The 16,904-nt window shown below is 44.3% G+C and overlaps 1 protein-coding gene and 1 long non-coding RNA gene across 3 annotated transcripts in view; one reads left to right on the top strand and one right to left on the bottom strand.

Annotated features, from left to right (window-relative positions):
- Positions 1–16,904, top strand: part of LOC110834989 (uncharacterized) — a 340,098-nt gene that overhangs the window by 93,623 nt on the left and 229,571 nt on the right. The window lies entirely within an intron of this gene.
- The window catches only part of TkR86C (Tachykinin-like receptor at 86C), a 246,165-nt gene that overhangs the window by 75,424 nt on the left and 153,837 nt on the right, over positions 1–16,904 (bottom strand). The gene's annotated exons all lie outside the window — the stretch shown is intronic.

Here is a 16,904-nt window from a genome sequence, read left to right as displayed (position 1 = left end):
GGAGTAATTGTTGGGATGCCACGGAGGAAAACTCCGTGTTGCCTAGACCACGGCCTTGCCCAACACAAGTTATAAATTCGGGCACCGCCGGGAATCGAACCCGAGACCCCAGGATTACAAGGCCAGCGTTCTAACCGCTAGACCACCTCATCTTATTATTATTTAGTGTTCTGTCTGACGACAGGTCCATATGAACAGGATCCTTCCATCCTTTTCTCGGACTGGGACCTGTTCATATACGTTCTTGGCAGATGATCCAGAAGTGGTTTGCCATTGCCTTCTTCTGTGTGTGAATGGAGTAATTGTTGGGATGCCACGGAGGAAAACTCCGTGTTGCCTAGACCACGGCCTTGCCCAACACAAGTTATAAATTCGAACCCGAGACCCCAGGATTACAAGGCCAGCGTTCTAACCGCTAGACCACCTCATCTTATTATTATTTAGTGTTCTGTCTGACGACAGGTCCATATGAACAGGATCCTTCCATCCTTTTCTCTTCTCGGACTGGGACCTGTTCATATACGTTCTTGGCAGATGATCCACAAGTGGTTTGCCATTGCCTTCTTCTGTGTGTGAATTTCATTCAGATTTACTGAGTCTGGTTTCGCTGTGTTTTGCACATTAATGTCCTATGACCACGTGTTGCTTGGATCACCTTCGTTGCGAAACCGAGTCAGGATTTGGACTACTTCATGCCCACGGAGACTGCGAATTCGTCTGCTCGGAACGAAGATCAGAAATTGAATGGACTCGGAACGGTCTGGGAAGGAGTGAGGGAAATTCTAGGATATAAATTTCACGGGACGCAGGCAATGAAAGGAGAGTCACCTGCTCCACGTTTATCGTTGAGTAGAAAGGAAAGGGCGCGCTCTCCCTTTCGGTGCGAATGGCCGTCGTAGCAGACAAACTGAGGCCGTTTAACGCCGAGAGGGCGAAGTGCCGTTGTAGCCTACGTGACAGGGGCGTGAGGAACAAGACCTGACAGGCAGGAGACGGCGTATCTCAGTGGCCCGCGTAGTGAGAGTCGCGGAAGCTGTGATGTGCCTCGCATTAGGCAGTTCCGTTTCTTAACGCTTGATTCCAGATCCACAGCAGGCAGAAGTCTTACCATCTTTTGTAATGTTATTGGCCTGACTGGGTCATGATATTTATCTGTAATTTGCTTCAAAATAACGTGATTATTGTCCCACAAAATTATACAGTTAGATAGTTATAAGCGTGAGGAAAAAGTTCTTGAAGTGAGCTTGGAAAATTTACAGGCCTTTATCCCTCAAAACCTTGCACTGGTCATGTCATGATCTTGAAGTGACGTTTACCTATCCATGACCTCACACTGGTATGAATATGTTCATTCACTTTCATGCAGTTCGGAAGACATGCATTTGAAAAAAATTACTGACGAATGACCTTGAAAATTTCAAAGGCCTCTATTCGCTAAGCAATCGGACTGATATTGTGGTGACCTTGACATGACACTGACCTATCTGTGGCCTCAAACTGATATGAGTATTGTCACTCAGATTCCTACAGATAGACAGATATATGCCTTTGAAAAAAATCGTATTTCGAATGACCTTCAAAACTTAAAACGCCTCTATACGGCAAATCTTCGGACTGATATTGTCGTGACCTTGACATGAATTTGACATGTTCGTGCGCGGACACAGGTAGAATTATTCATGTTATATTGCCACCGCTATCAGCTGCAGGAAAACCGTAGTGGTGAAACTTCCGCATGTGCGCTCACTTCCTGATGAAACAGTTCGTTCCATCAATGCGGCAGAAGGACATTTGCGGCCGAAATCTCTCGTGCGCGCGCTAAGATTTTCTAAGCCATAAACGCTCATACGCCAGGTAACTGCTTCAACGAAACTTTTATTTCATATACTTACGAATTACTACAAACACACTAACCACTTTCACGGCGCAGTGAATTTCTAAGAAGCTCGCCATTTATGAAACTTACCTGACCCCGATTCTGTGCTAGGTCGATTATAATCGACCAACATAATTACGTTGCCTCCTTTTATCCTCGTTAATCTTTCTTGTCATTGCAATTCTTTGCGCGTTCACACACGCGGAAATGTAATCAAGGAGTAGATGAATTACAGGGAGGGATCAGGAGCCAGTTTGGGGCAATTTGCGATAAGAAATCGCTGACGTCATCTGGTCTCGACGATGTATTATTCAGTGGCTGAAGATTTCGGTCGAGTACGTGGTTAACGCTGATACCTCGTGTGCTAAAAACCGAAGGTTTGATTCGCGTTTCCGAGCTCGCTTATCTTTCTTTATGATCTTTGTAGTTTTTCCTCAGTCCTTCCAAGTTAATTTGTGGTGGTGTCATTCGAAGACGCTGCATTCATTATGGTTCTAAATACATAGTTCATAACCACCAGCACATTTGAGGATAGGCCTGTTGTCGAAAAATGGAGTGCTAGCGAGACGAATAAAATCTCGATGTAGACGGGACGTGGAAGATTAATGAAGAGACGTGATCCTGCAATGAGATATGATGCAGCATGGAAGCTGAGGAAGGAAATGAGGTAATACGGCCATGTTCAAATAGATCATGAGGTCTTTGTTAAGTTGATAAAACTGGTTCATGAGAAATTCCAGAAATTGCATCCTAATGCGAGATTGTGAAATCCACAGATAATTAACAGCGAGTCTAGCAGAGAATTTCACGTAATATCGGGTAATTAGTTGCTGTGAAGTTGGCAGCGAAGTTGGCTTCAGTACCAGTGACCTCGGTCACTGCAGTCTGTCCACCGTTTCCGTGGGCTTTTAAGGGTAAATTTAGAGAATTTATTAGGCTCTCTACAAAATTTTAATGTTTTGGAGGGGCCAAAGAGAACTCGCAGTCACATCGAGGATACACCACGAGCTTCTGTTTTAACTTTCCATAATGAGATGATAACCGCCACGGTGGTATAGCGGTTAGAACCCTGGCCTTGTAATCCTGGGGTCTCGGGTTCGATTCCCGGCGGTGCCCGAATTTATAACTTGTGTTGGGCAAGGCCGTGGTCTAGGCAACACGGAGTTTTCCTCCGTGGCATCCCAACAATTACTCCATTCACACAGAAGAAGGCAATGGCAAACCACTTCTGGATCATCTGCCAAGAACGTATATGAACAGGTCCCAGTCCGAGAAAAGGATGGAAGGATCCCGTTCATATGGACCTGTCGTCAGACAGAACACTAAATAATAATAAGATGAGGTGGTCTAGCGGTTAGAACGCTGGCCTTGTAATCCTGGGGTCTCGGGTTCGATTCCCGGCGGTGCCCGAATTTATAACTTGTGTTGGGCAAGGCCGTGGTCTAGGCAACACGGAGTTTTCCTCCGGGGGCTTCCCCGGTTTCTCCGTGGCATCCCAACAATTACTCCATTCACACACAGAAGAAGGCAATGGCAAACCACTTCTGATCACCTCTGCCAAGAATGTATATATGTATGAGCAGGTCCCTGACAACCTGAAGAGGTTGGAAGGATCCTGTCCATAATATATGGACCTATCGTCAGACAGAACACTACAAATAAAAAATAAAATGAGATGATAATGTTGCGTCATATTGTGATGATTATAATTGTTTAATTTTAACCGTCTAATCACAATAAGATATTTTATTAAATATTAAAATATTAAAATATTATTACTACGATTAACATTTAATATTTAAAATATATTAAAATGATGCTCTTTCTATCGAAATGTTCGATTTACAATTAGAGAATCATCATTTTCACGACATGTTTCGGTTTTCAATGAACCATCTTCAGGTATATTATCAGGTGTAGGTGTATTTCCATAATGTTTATTAATCGTAAGAAAATCTTTGTGGATATACCATTTAAATCGTAGCAGTCCAGACTGTAATTTGCAGACAACATTGGGATTCTTTTATTACGGACTATGAAAGGAGAAAAAAAGAAAATTTGTCGGAACAACCCATTGGGATATATAAAGAATTCATAGGAGACTGAAAAGGAATTTTGTCTCGAAGTCGGAACGTGTAGGGCCATCGTCAATGACCCTCCAGTCTTGGTTTCCTGCTTCAAACGTCGCGAGTCACGGACTGTCCTCATCTCTGACTTTGCCGTCTTAGAGGTCACAAGGAAGGGGGTTAATGGGGCAATGTGGTCCCGGGTCTGAAGGAGGCTCAGTTAGACCCGCTGAACTAGGAACTGAGCTTTGTTAACTGCGTTGGAACCAGGTCGCCCTGACCTTTCTCAGTCGAATTCGGTATCTGCCTGGTCGGAATCCCGAAAGAGGTATCGCCCGTCCAGAATGTGGCTTTTCGGGGGGGTTTTCTCAGTCCCTCTAGGACAAAGTCGGGGACAGTAACTTGAAATTGGCCACGACCACTTCCTATCCGGTATTTTAGAATTCACCAAACGCAGTAATTGGAAGCTAATTCCATAATCGCCGCGTTTGGTACAGCACTGCTAAATAAATCTGTTATCCATGAGCAGGACGACGTCAGCATTTCAATTTTTGTTCGTTTTGTCTGCGTACGAGGTGCGATCGGAAAGTTTCAAGACTGCACCTATAAAAACCCGTACACTTATCTCAGGTATTAAATTCATCCATCACCCTCCAAGTAGTTCCCCTGGGAGTGAACACAACGATCCCAGCGCCGCTGCCAAGCCTGGAAGCATCCCTGGAAATCTTTCTTTGTCAGCCTGTCAAGCACCATCTGCGATTCTGCCTTAATCTTTTCTATCGTCTCAAATCTCCTTCCCTTTAGCTGAATTTTTATTTTTGGGAAGAGGAAGAAGTCACACGGCGAATAAGGAGGGTGCGGGATGACGGCCATGGTGTTTGAGGAAAAAAAACTGCCGAACTTTGAGGGCGGAATGCGCTGGCGCGTTGTCATGATGCGTCGCATGTGGAGTTCTTCCTTTAGAATCAGCTGACAGGTCCCATAGCCTATCCCAACAATGTCGAACAAGTCGTTGATGGTACGAATGGCCTGCCGAATCTTCGTAACATTTTCGGGCGTTGTGCTCGAAGATGGTCGTCCAGAACGCTCGTCATCATCGACAGAGGTTCGGCCATTTTTAAAACGTGAATGCCACACAAAAGTTTGTGCACGACCCATTGCGGACTCCCCAAATGCTTGCTTTAGCATTTCATAGGTTTCCGTAGCCGTTTTGGCGAGTCTTTGGCAAAATTTGATGCACACGCTATTCCGAAATCGCAGGAGGGTCGGTGTAATGCACTACCAAAACGCCCGTAACTAAGAAACAAATGCTAATTCGATGATGCCGGCTGGCACACTGATTCACTATGAATGTAGGCCGCACCTCCTACGGGCAGAAGCTCGTACCACATCCGGTTCGCCCTCTACTGACACAGTCTCGGAACTTTCCGATCGCACCTCGTATTTGTAAGTCTGTTCTTTCGTTCTTGTGCTAATTAATCCTCCGCCTCGCCTCACTTACTCCAACAGTAAGCGGTTATTTGATCGATTTCAAACTTAAAACAGACAGACAGACTAGTGGCGCGGTCGCGGTATGTCTTTGCAGTGTTTCTTTGATTTGTCTCGTCTTTAGGACGGTCGGCGTCCGCTTGCCTTCAGGTTGTCGTAATTAATGCATCGTATAACGGAGTGCTTCATACTGCAAAGAGAGCTTTTAAGTTAAATATGAACTGACGAATTTCGTGCCTCATGCACCGAGAAATGGAAGTAGAAATAATCACTTCAAAAGAGGTCTCTACATTCTCCGTAAACCACACAAAGTTTTCTGTTTTAAATTTTTTTTTATTGAATATGCATTCGTCGAGAACGAAGTGCCTTTAGGTTTATCGGAGTTTTCCAGACTTCGCCGACATTCATTCTTCTTATCGACTCGCGGGTACTGACGTTGTAAATGACGGCAATTTGTTCAAACGAATAGGACAATTATTACAAATATGATTAAATATTGTTTACTATATTTCGTCAGTGTGGTACTTAAACTGGTTTTAATACATTAATCGCCCAGTACAAGTTTTAATTAGTCTTCTTACGATTCGGACGTATTCCCGCAAATTTTCATCAGCCTGACTCCTTACAGTTCTTGACTTGACGTTCTTAACTAAGAACTACGCCAAAATTCACTCACAGTGATCGGTGTTACAGATAACTTACGACTCGAGCTTTAAAGAATGTTTTTCTGGTATCGGGTAACTATTCTCTTATCACACAAGTCGATAAAGAATTTGAAAACTGTACACGGGTAGAACAGATCTCATCTCCAGGCCTCGGGATGCGAACTCCTGGCTCCCACGCATTTAATAAACACATGGGAATATCCAGACAATTTTTGTTAAGCGATTGCGATGACCCAGATAGTCTATTTATACGTAAAGTTCGTGCTTCCTAAAGCCTTGGTTGGAAGATATTACAAAGCCTATAGGATATATATATTGCATTGTTTCCATTGTGTGGATTTTGACAAAATTTCAGTGTGAATATGTGAAGTTCATGTTTATTGTGGAATTTTAATTTGGTTTAAAGATTTGGAAGAATTTTTAAACTTAAAACACGCACCTGGAACATGACACCACTTGTCAGTTCAGTTACATAGAGTACTCTGAAACAAACAGGAAATCCAGGATGAACAGTTCAAAGCCCACGTGCGTATTAAAACGGTAAAAGGATTTAGCGGACATAATTATTACGTTGGCATAAAATCCCTTTACTGACGTAATGTGTAGAACATATTATAGACTGACGTCTGTAATTATGTTTATCAAATACGATCCCTATTTATTTATTATTTAGTGTTCTGTCTGACGCCAGGTCCATATGAACAGGATCCTTCCATCCTTTTCTCTTCTCGGACTGGGACCTGTTCATATACGTTCTTAGCAGATGATCCAGAAGTGGTTTGCCATTGCCTTCTTCTGTGTGTGAATGGAGTAATTGTTGGGATGCCACGGAGTAAAACTCCGTGTTACCTAGACCACGGCCTTGCCCAACACAAGTTATAAATTCGGGCACCGCCGGGAATCGAACCCGAGACCCCAGGATTACAAGCCCAGCGTTCTAACCGCTAGACCACCGTGGCTATACGATCCCTATAAGGCATATTATAAATCACGACCAATTTTGTTTGTTATTTATATACACAGATAGCTGATGTAATATTTGGCCCATCGAATCGTGTCTACTTTATTACACGTCAGTACTGATTCAAATTCCTTAGCAGTTCTGAGAAGCTTGATGACACTTTGGAACCTGCTTTGGGAGTGTACTTTACACTAATTTCTTACGTCCATATTTTCAGTACGCGTGAGTGGGCACATCTTTTTGGAACACAATCGCAACGCTACTTCAGACACTTTTGTATCAAACGCGTCTGTCCAGTGGCGGAGAAAAACAGTCCCATGCACCAAAGTATTTATGATGCAGAACGCAGGGCAGGAAATCATGGCACGCGCGTACACTGTTCCCGATAAGTGAACGTTTAGGTATAATTTACCCTCGTCCGTTCCCTCGTCCGTCTCCCTGCCTTTTCCTTTTATGCGTTTGAGACAATGACTCTTCCAGGATCGCGGCTGAACCTCTCACACCGACGATAATTTAATGACAAATTCGGCACCGAAACCAAGTCCGGGCCCAAAAGTACAGTCAAAAGCGAACCCGCGTGTCCGTAGCCTCAGACGTCGGTCTGCTGAGGTCGGATGTTGCTTTGTATAAAACACTAAGTCTGCAATCGGAAGAAATTCTGTGGTCCCTGAGTTTACGACGTCATCGACTATCGACCTGCGATACATTTTCGATTAACGGCACGTTACGGCATCACACGGTTTCAAATTTCGTGTATTTATAATGACATATTTTGCTGTGTTGGATAGAACATAATTTTGGTTGACGATGATTTTAGTGGGAACAGTTATTATCGTCAACCGAAGGACTGATGTATGCCAACAACTTGTTAATTAGATTCGTTTGGGGGAAAACGAGAACGCTGTTCCCGCAAGCTGTTCCCTCTTCTTGTTCCAGGAGAGAAGCGCGGTTCTGATTTAATAATAGTGGCGGGCGGCGTCTGTCCGTAATCGACAGCCGTCTGTCGGAAGCTGAAACTCCTGGTATTGAGCAGCACATCTATGTAAGTTAGCAGTAATCAGTTTAAGAACGTGTTTTTTACACGAAGTCCGTCTGTCAGTAAGCCAGGGTGTTTCGACTGGGAAAATGCTGAACTGATTTCGATAAAGGGATTCATTTCGGCGTGTGCAGCTCCACACAATGTCGCCCAATTTCTGTAAATTTGGTTCGTACCCTTTCAAAGTAACCTTCTTCTTCACACGAATCTCCAGTGAAGTTTTATTCCTGTGTCTGTACGAAATAATCGAACATGAAGGTCACTGAGACATGCAAATATTAAGCAGGCCCTAATGCATTGCGTTCTCCATGTTCTCTGTCCAAATACCCTCGATCGTCTTTTGTATTAGGTTTAAATTTATTGTTAATTAAACTAATGAACGGGATTTTGTGTTGCGTAACGCGATGTTCTTGGTTCAACCTGCGTGTGATTTGCGGGTTGTATTCTGGCCAAGTCCTACCATTACACAGCTAAGATCTTCTAACGATGGAAAAATATTGTCAGTGTGTAGACGTCGTACAAGTATTTTCCTCTAGTTTACAAAAGCATTGAATTCAAGTAACTCCGATTTCCTCGATCGTCGATGTTGTCGCGGCCCCATGGAGGTCAGCCTTCGCCATTAAACAGAAAATTCCATTGACTTAGAACGTAAGAATGTACAGTCAGGGACAGCACCGAACCATCCAGGGTGGATCCAAGCAAAAGAAAAAGTGATCCGGGGAAGACGACGCCTCCAGGTAGAGTGTCTGTCGGGGCTCGTACCCCCCCCCCCCCCCCCAAAAAAAAAAAAACTTATCACTTTCAGTCCGCGCCACAGGACAGCCAACCTCAGGAACACTTCAAAGAAAAATCCCCGTCTTCAAGGCGCGCAACCTCGCCCGGTCGGCAGAATGAATAAACTCTCTAATCAGCAAAAGTGCAAAAACGCTCACCAGAATTTGCACTTCATTATTCAAAATTGAGAGGATATGGTCATGAAAGGGCTTAGCTAATGAAATGTAAGCTTACTTGTTTTCAGCGACTCATCAGTTCAAAGGCTTGTCCACTCGAAGTCTGAATATGCATTCCGGGAATATCGCAGCCCACTCACTAACAACCCGGGGGGGGGGGGGGGGTTCCCCTGACGCAGAGCTGCTGTAATTTCCATCGCCAGAAATGAGCGCTAATTCAGCCCGACCGCGCAAACCGCGTGGCTACAAGAACTGCACTATCCGTTCGCCTCTCTTTTCTCCTTGCAACCCCTTCCTCGAACCTCGGTCTCAGAAACAAATGCAAGCAATCGTCCTCTCCCCTTTCCAATGCTCACTGCGTGAGGAACGCTGTTATAGAAATAAAGATAGAAAAGCAAGGAGACAAATATATTGTTCATATGTCGCCAGGGGAACACGGAGCAAAGTCTTTTATATGGAGCTGAGGTCGTGGGTTTGTGTGTGTGCATGTATGTTTGCTTGTAGCTCGATTTATGCACTGGATTATATAGCTTTCGGGCAAATCGATTGACAAAATAGATATTTGTCAGTTTTAGCCGCTGTAACACTGCGAGGACTCTGCTAGTCATAAATAAATACCATACCATAAAATACATAAATAAATACCGTACAGTAACATTCGGAATTTTACGAAGTTAAAACATTTCGGAAAAATGCGGTAACTAACTAAAATTATATTTGCCAGGTTAACAGCAAATTAAGTTCGAGAGACACCAGTCACCATGTAGCTCGGAATATGTTGTCGTATTCCAATTTCCTGTCTGTAAAGCTGGATTTAAAAAAAAAGAGGAAACTACGATATTACCTTCATTTTGTATGAGTGTGGAGAAAATTATACAGGGTGAGCTCAAAACAACTTTAAGGTTTTAAGATGATGCAGCAAACATATGCGGATTACTTAGAACTTCACACAGACACCAATCGATAGCAAAACCCTCAAAGTTTTGGAGACACCTCACGGAGACTCGATATGTGGTCCGCGAGCCCCACAGCAGAGTCGAGACGCCCCAAACTATGTGCAGTGTGTCCCTGGTGACAAAAACGATGGCAGTTTGTTTCGGTTCTGACAAAGATTGCGGCTTAGGTGGATAATCGGGTGGGTTGTTCCGTGTGAAATTGTGTGGGAAATGCTCATTGCACAGCTGTTACGGACTCTTACTTTGCCTTACGCAGAACACACTAACTCCTTTGATATGGGGTAATCATTTTCAAAAGTAGTGGCATCTAGCGGAAGCGCGCAAGAACAATCACCCCTGTAATTTTAAACAGAACATTGATATGTATTCTGTCCACTGTTGTGGGCTTTTGTTTTCTGAAACATTTTGAAAGTGTGAAGTTCTTTTGTGTTCACCCTGCACAATGAGAAGATTTATAATTTATATTCTTTAGTAAATATTCCTAGGACGATCGGATCAAGAATGTCAGGTGGGCGGGACATATAGCATGAAAGACAGATACGAAAAATGCGAAGTTTTAGTTTTAAAACGTAGCGTCAAGTCAGCTTTTCGGGGAACTAAGCCAACATCTGCTGATCTGCTATAAAAATTTGTGATTTGACGTCATCAAAACAGCGTTAGCTATAGCTGAGTCACCTTCAAATGTTCATTCCTCAAGAATGGTAAGAGTAAGGGTAATGTAACCTATATGTAAAATGATCAGTAAAAACGACCTTTAAGAATCTGTAATGTATTTTGTTGTAATTATAATTGTTTATACACTTATTGTAATTTTAATGAACCAATGTGTGCAATTTTCAATGCATCTGGCGGCGTTAAGCGCCCGCCTCTCGAAAACCGTAAGAGATGGATCTGGACATATTGCGTACGAAATACGTATTACCTCTTGAGCTTTCCATATCTGTTTTCAGATTTCACATATCTCAAATGGTTTAGGTTCTACAAACATTTATTTATACAAACAAAGGCGCGATCCACTCGCGTCATTTGTTTACTCGGCAACTTGAGTTCATTTTCTTCCCTACAGGAGGCAGAACAGTCACGACTATAACGCCTCTCTCTCTAAAGGAGCTCCGAAAGGAGCGCTTTGCTCTAGTAATGTTTAAACTGGTTCTGGATGAGATCCAGTGGTATAATCTTATAATATTGAGAACTTTCTGGTTTCATGTAAAGTGAGAAAGTCCTTCAGGAGCTAGGATCAGCTTCCCATGTCCGTGAACTGTGAATGCTGACAGAGTAGTTGGCGGACGGCTATAACGTCCACATCTGTGCCTCATCCGAGCGGAAGCGAGGAAATGAATGTAATCAAAACATTGTGTTTTGCGAACTTCAGCACCAAGCTCATTCCTCACGCGTCGTGTAGCAATTCTGTCGCTCGCTTTGTGTAACAGCAGTGCGCTGTTGATAGTCGCGCACGCAACACAAGTTGAATGCGATTTAAATGAAGGGAATTGTTCGAGTGACAATGGACTGAGGCCGCCGTCAGTTGTTTTAATAGGACAGAAGTAGGTTACTCTGAATTACAAATCTCATCACCGTGGTATTGTTAAAATGACAGATGTAATAACAACTTTATGGTGTAAAGTATTCGGTGGTGTTCAGTGTACAAAGTGTTTCGACTTAATGTCCTAATTGGTTGTGACTTCTTAATACACGCAGAAGTTCGTCTTATTGTGGACAATAGAATCTAGTCAAAGAAAATATTAAATACACTACGGGTTTCAAAATATTAATTTTCCTGACTTCAGAATGTTCATGTTACTTTGTTAACAGCTAATGTAATTTATTAGACAACGCAATCTTGTTGTATCTCCATGGCGTTGTGTTCAAATTTTCACAACCTTCAAGGACCTCGATAAGAAATTTCGTGACATCATTATTACTGTAATTTCAACTTCACAATTTGTAAAGCCTGCCACAATTCGGCGTAACAGGAGAGATATTTTTTTTCGAATACACTACGCACCATTCAGCATGGTGTGCGTTGGTGGTTAGTGTGATTCACGTTCCATCAGTACGTGGGTTCGACCGGGACCCCCTTTTTGCGAGATGATGATGAAAGTTGAGTAATTGTTGGGATGCCACGGAGAAACCGGGGAAACCCCGGAGGAAAACTCCGTGATGCCTAGACCACGGCCTTACCCAACACAAGTTGTAAATTCGGGCATCGAACCCGAGACCCCAGGATTACAAGGCCAGCGTTCTAACCGCTAGACCACCTCATCTTATTATTATTTAGTGTTCTGTCTGAGGACAGGTCCATATGAACAGGATCCTTCCATCCTTTTCTCGGACTGGGACCTGTTCATATACGTTCTTGGCAGATGATCCAGAAGTGGTTTGCCATTGCCTTCTTCTGTGTGTGAATGGAGTAATTGTTGGGATGCCACGGAGGAAAACTCCGTGTTGCCTAGACCACGGCCTTGCCCAACACAAGTTATAAATTCGAACCCGAGACCCCAGGATTACAAGGCCAGCGTTCTAACCGCTAGACCACCTCATCTTATTATTATTTAGTGTTCTGTGTGACGACAGGTCCATATGAACAGGATCCTTCCATCCTTTTCTCGGACTGGGGCCTGTTCATATACGTTCTTGGCAGATGATCCAGAAGTGGTTTGCCATTGCCTTCTTCTGTGTGTGTGTGAATGGAGTAATTGTTGGGATGCCACGGAGGAAAACTCCGTGTTGCCTAGACCACGGCCTTGCCCAACACAAGTTATAAATTCGGGCACCGCCGGGAATCGAACCCGAGACCCCAGCGTTCTAACCGCTAGACCACCCTGGCGGTTACAGGATAGATGAGAGTGTGAACACAGAGCAACCACTAGCAGCGTATCCATCATACTCAATGTCAGCTAACGTTTATAACATGAAGTTCGTGATAAGTCAGGCTGTTATTCATATCCAAGAAGCAAGTTTGTTCTGTCCGGACCAAAATGAGATTTGTGACAGAAGAAAGAGTGCATTTGATTAAGGGGGCGTGTCATCAGTGGAGGAGCGGATCCGATTACTTTACCCGGTACCCATTGGTTACGATGCAGCTGGACGATCTCTTATAAACGCTGTTCTGAAGAAGCGGATATCGTGGGTGGTGTCGCAGTTTTAACTTACAGTAGATACAAAAGTTTCGGAGAAACATACTGTCTTCATCTTCAGGGCAGAAGCTGTTATCTACCTACAAGTCAACGCAGCGAAACACCTACAAGACCAGCGTGTCATCTGAACCGCCGCGTGGCCCCTTACTGTATAGACTAAGCCTTACACAGCTGTGGAAGACATGTTGCCGCACGATCACGGCGAACACCTTCACGTGATACTGTAGCCTCGGTGCGAAATGTGTGTGCGTGTCAGGTGTGATTCAGAAGGTAATTTCGAATAGAATATTTTGAGGGCCTACAACATTCGTCATATTTCCTGCCGGTGTGGAGACGGGGAGGTTTCAGGCTCTGTAACCGCGAATATTCTCGGTCTAATTTTGTTCTGTGACGAAGCGCGCAGCCCAGTCGATAGGGCGTGAGTAACTCCCGATACATCCACACGTGGTCCACCGATAATCTTCAAGGTACAGTTGAAAGAGTGTTTCTGTGCGATGTTCAGTGAATGTCTGGCGCGTTCTGATTGGAGAGCAGCAGACTTGACCTCTCACATTGCTGATAATTGTGTGAATTCCCGTCGAGTCCTTGGTTGTGATTGACAAATACCGACTCGTTTATCACGAGCCATAGGCGATTTCAGAGGCCTCTTCTGAGGGTCTGGATTCTGGTCGCCTGTTCACTGCTGATGACGCCACCGGCACGATGATGTGCCGTGTTAGGGGTCGGTCCTCCTCGGGGCCCTGCTTCTTTCGAACAGAAGAATTGTTCGGGCCACGTACGAGGGGGCCACGTCGTCAAGACTCAGACTACGCCAAGCCCATCCCTCATTTCATCCGACACAGGCGACAAGTGTAATCCCCCTTGTACTGAAGTGTCGGTGGCGGACCTCCAACCACCCCACAGAGTCAGTCACCGCTCGAGGGGTTTACAGAGCGCCTAGTAATTACTAAAAGTTCAGATCTGCTTTACAGACGGCATCTTCCTGCGGTTTTCAGACATCTGCTTAATTCTCTCTTTCTCTATCTCGAATCTTCGGGAAAAAAACAGATCGAGAGAAGTCTCCCAGAAGAGGACGAGCGCTCACTGTCTCGCTTTGAGGCGACAAGTTTCGAAGTAGATCTCATTTAGTAACCTCGAGTTAATAACACACGCACTGTTTAACAGACGGAGCTGTCGCTTAATTGTATCCTCTGAAACCACAGGAAAGTTCTCCAATTCTGCCTCTTTGCTCTTGTTGAGGCAAATGTGAGGTGAAGTCGTCCGTCTTCATCAGTATCACGTCATGAACACGTATGAATGGCTCTTTGCATTTGTAACTACGACAGCTTCAAGTTCTGGTTAAGGAGCTGAGTGGGTACAAGAGCCGATCAGAGCGTGAGGGCGAAGATGGTTCTCGAAACGTCGGTGTTCTCTCCGTTAAGCCACCTGACACGGCTGGTAGCCCGAGAAGAATTCATTATACAAGGTGCGATCGGAAAGTTTCAAGACTGCGCCTATAAAAACCCGTACACTTATCTCAGGTATTAAATTCATCTATCACACTCGACGTAGTTCCCCTGGGCGTGAACACAACGATCCCAGCGCCGCTGCCAAGCCTGGAAGCATCCCTGGAAATCTTTCTTTGTCAGCCTGTCAAGCACCATCCGCGATTCTGCCTGAATCTCTTCTATCGTCTCAAATCTCCTTCCCTTTAGCTGAAGTTTCATCTTTGGGAAGAGGAAGAAGTCACACGGCGAATAAGGAGGGTGCGGGATGACGGCCATGGTGTTTGAGGCCAAAAACTGCCGAACTTTGAGGGCGGTGTGCGCTGGCGCGTTGTCATGATGCGTCGCATGTGGAGTTCTTCCTTTAGAATCAGCTGACAGGTCCCATAGCCTATCCCAACAATGTCGCACAAGTCGTTGATGGTACGACGTCGATCTTCGTGAATAGCCTGCCGAATCTTCGTAACATTTTCGGGCGTTGTGCTCGAAGATGGTCGTCCAGAACGCTCGTCATCATCGACAGAGGTTCGGCCATTTTTAAAACGTGAATGCCACACAAAAGTTTGCGGACTCCCCAAATGCTTGCTTTAGCATTTCATAGGTTTCCGTAGCCGTTTTGGCGAGTCTTTGGCAAAATTTGATGCACACGCCATTCCGAAATCGCAGGAGGGTCGGTGTAATGCACTACCAAAACGCCCGTAACTAAGAAACAAATGCTAATTCGATGATGCCGGCTGGCACACTGATTCACTATGAATGTAGGCCGAACCCCCAAGCGGCAGAAGCTCGTACTACATCCGGTTCGCCCTCTATTGACACAGTCTTGAAACTTTCCGATCGCACCTCGTACTCAGTCGCCGTGAAAGCTTTAGATCATACTTCAGTATAATTAAGATAGATATTCAATAACATCTCGGGCATTCAGCCTCGTCAAATAGTTACGGTAGTAAACCGACGTTTCGGGAACCAACCCTGATGATGGGGACAGAGTTGGTTTACGAAACGTCGGTTTACTACGGTAACCAGTTGACGCGGCTGGTTGCCCGAGAAGATTTTATTGATTGTACTCGCAGCAAAAGTCTCAAATCCTATAAGATAGATATTTTTGTTATTATTTGAATTGCACAAATTTCTATGTTCACTTCTTTCAGTGAGATATTCATCGTGATGTTTGCATTTCATGAGAAAAAGATATTTACCGGAAGCCGATTTAGGTTTTGTCCGCGCAAACTGCAAACAAGTAAATTGCCATCCTGTTCGACAATGCGACGTTCGATTAGACACAATACACGGGGATTTAGGCGACCCTTTTCAAAAGAATGCATCAATTCTCACTTTTATTTTTTATCCCCGTGATATTCTGATGAATTGAATGTAAAAACCCGAGGCTCTAGAGTGGGTGGTGATCACACGACCGCTGCCAACACCTGTCACGTGACCGCAGATTATTCCTTCAGCAGGCAAATGCGTCTGTCTCCTCGTGCCTGAGGAATCTCGGAGTAGGCCACAGGTCGTGTAGTCACGTCTCTCAAAAGAATCTGTTTCAGTGACATAAATGTGAGCCATGTCACAATTTAGACCTTCTGGGACCGATCGAGCTGAACATCTCCTTCCCTGTCCATTGTGCGCTTTTTAATATTGTGACAAGCAGAGTGTTCGGACGCATAACACAATGAACAAAGATATTTCAGTATTAGTGACCACTGCTGCTGAGTTATTAATTTAGTAATTGACTTATTCTCACAATTAAATACAGCTTCTTATATTAATAAATTGTCCCCTTGGTGATTGGGCCTTACTTAGTCGAGTTCGGGGAATATCGTAGTCACAATACGAGACACAGCTGCTAAAATTTAGGTTTTATGTACAATTTTATGTTCTGTAACGCGTAATGTACGAATTTTAAAATTATAATTTCCGTAATAATCTTGTACATTATTTGCACTTACTAATATCCTGGGGTCTCGGGTTCGATTCCCGGCGGTGCCCGAATTTATAACTTGTGTTGGGCAAGGCCGTGGTCTAGGCAACACGGAGTTTTCCTCCGTGGCATCCCAACAATTACTCCATTCACACACAGAAGAAGGCAATGGCAAACCACTTCTGGATCATCTGCCAAGAACGTATATGAACAGGTCCCAGTCCGAGAAAAGGATGGAAGGATCCCGTTCATATGAACCTGTCGTCAGACAGAACACTAAATAATAATAAGATGAGGTGGTCTCGCGGTTAGAACGCTGGCCTTGTAATCCTGGGGTCTCGGGTTCGATTCCCGGCGGTGCCCG

The sequence above is a fragment of the Zootermopsis nevadensis genome, unplaced genomic scaffold (assembly GCF_977971745.1).
Source record: "Zootermopsis nevadensis isolate Lab colony 2312 unplaced genomic scaffold, Znev_1.0 Znev_ptg000008l, whole genome shotgun sequence".
In the NCBI taxonomy this organism is placed as follows: Eukaryota; Metazoa; Arthropoda; class Insecta; order Blattodea; family Termopsidae; genus Zootermopsis; species Zootermopsis nevadensis.
The sequence above is the reverse complement of the archived record's forward strand: the minus strand, read 5'-3'. Positions and strand labels throughout refer to the sequence as shown.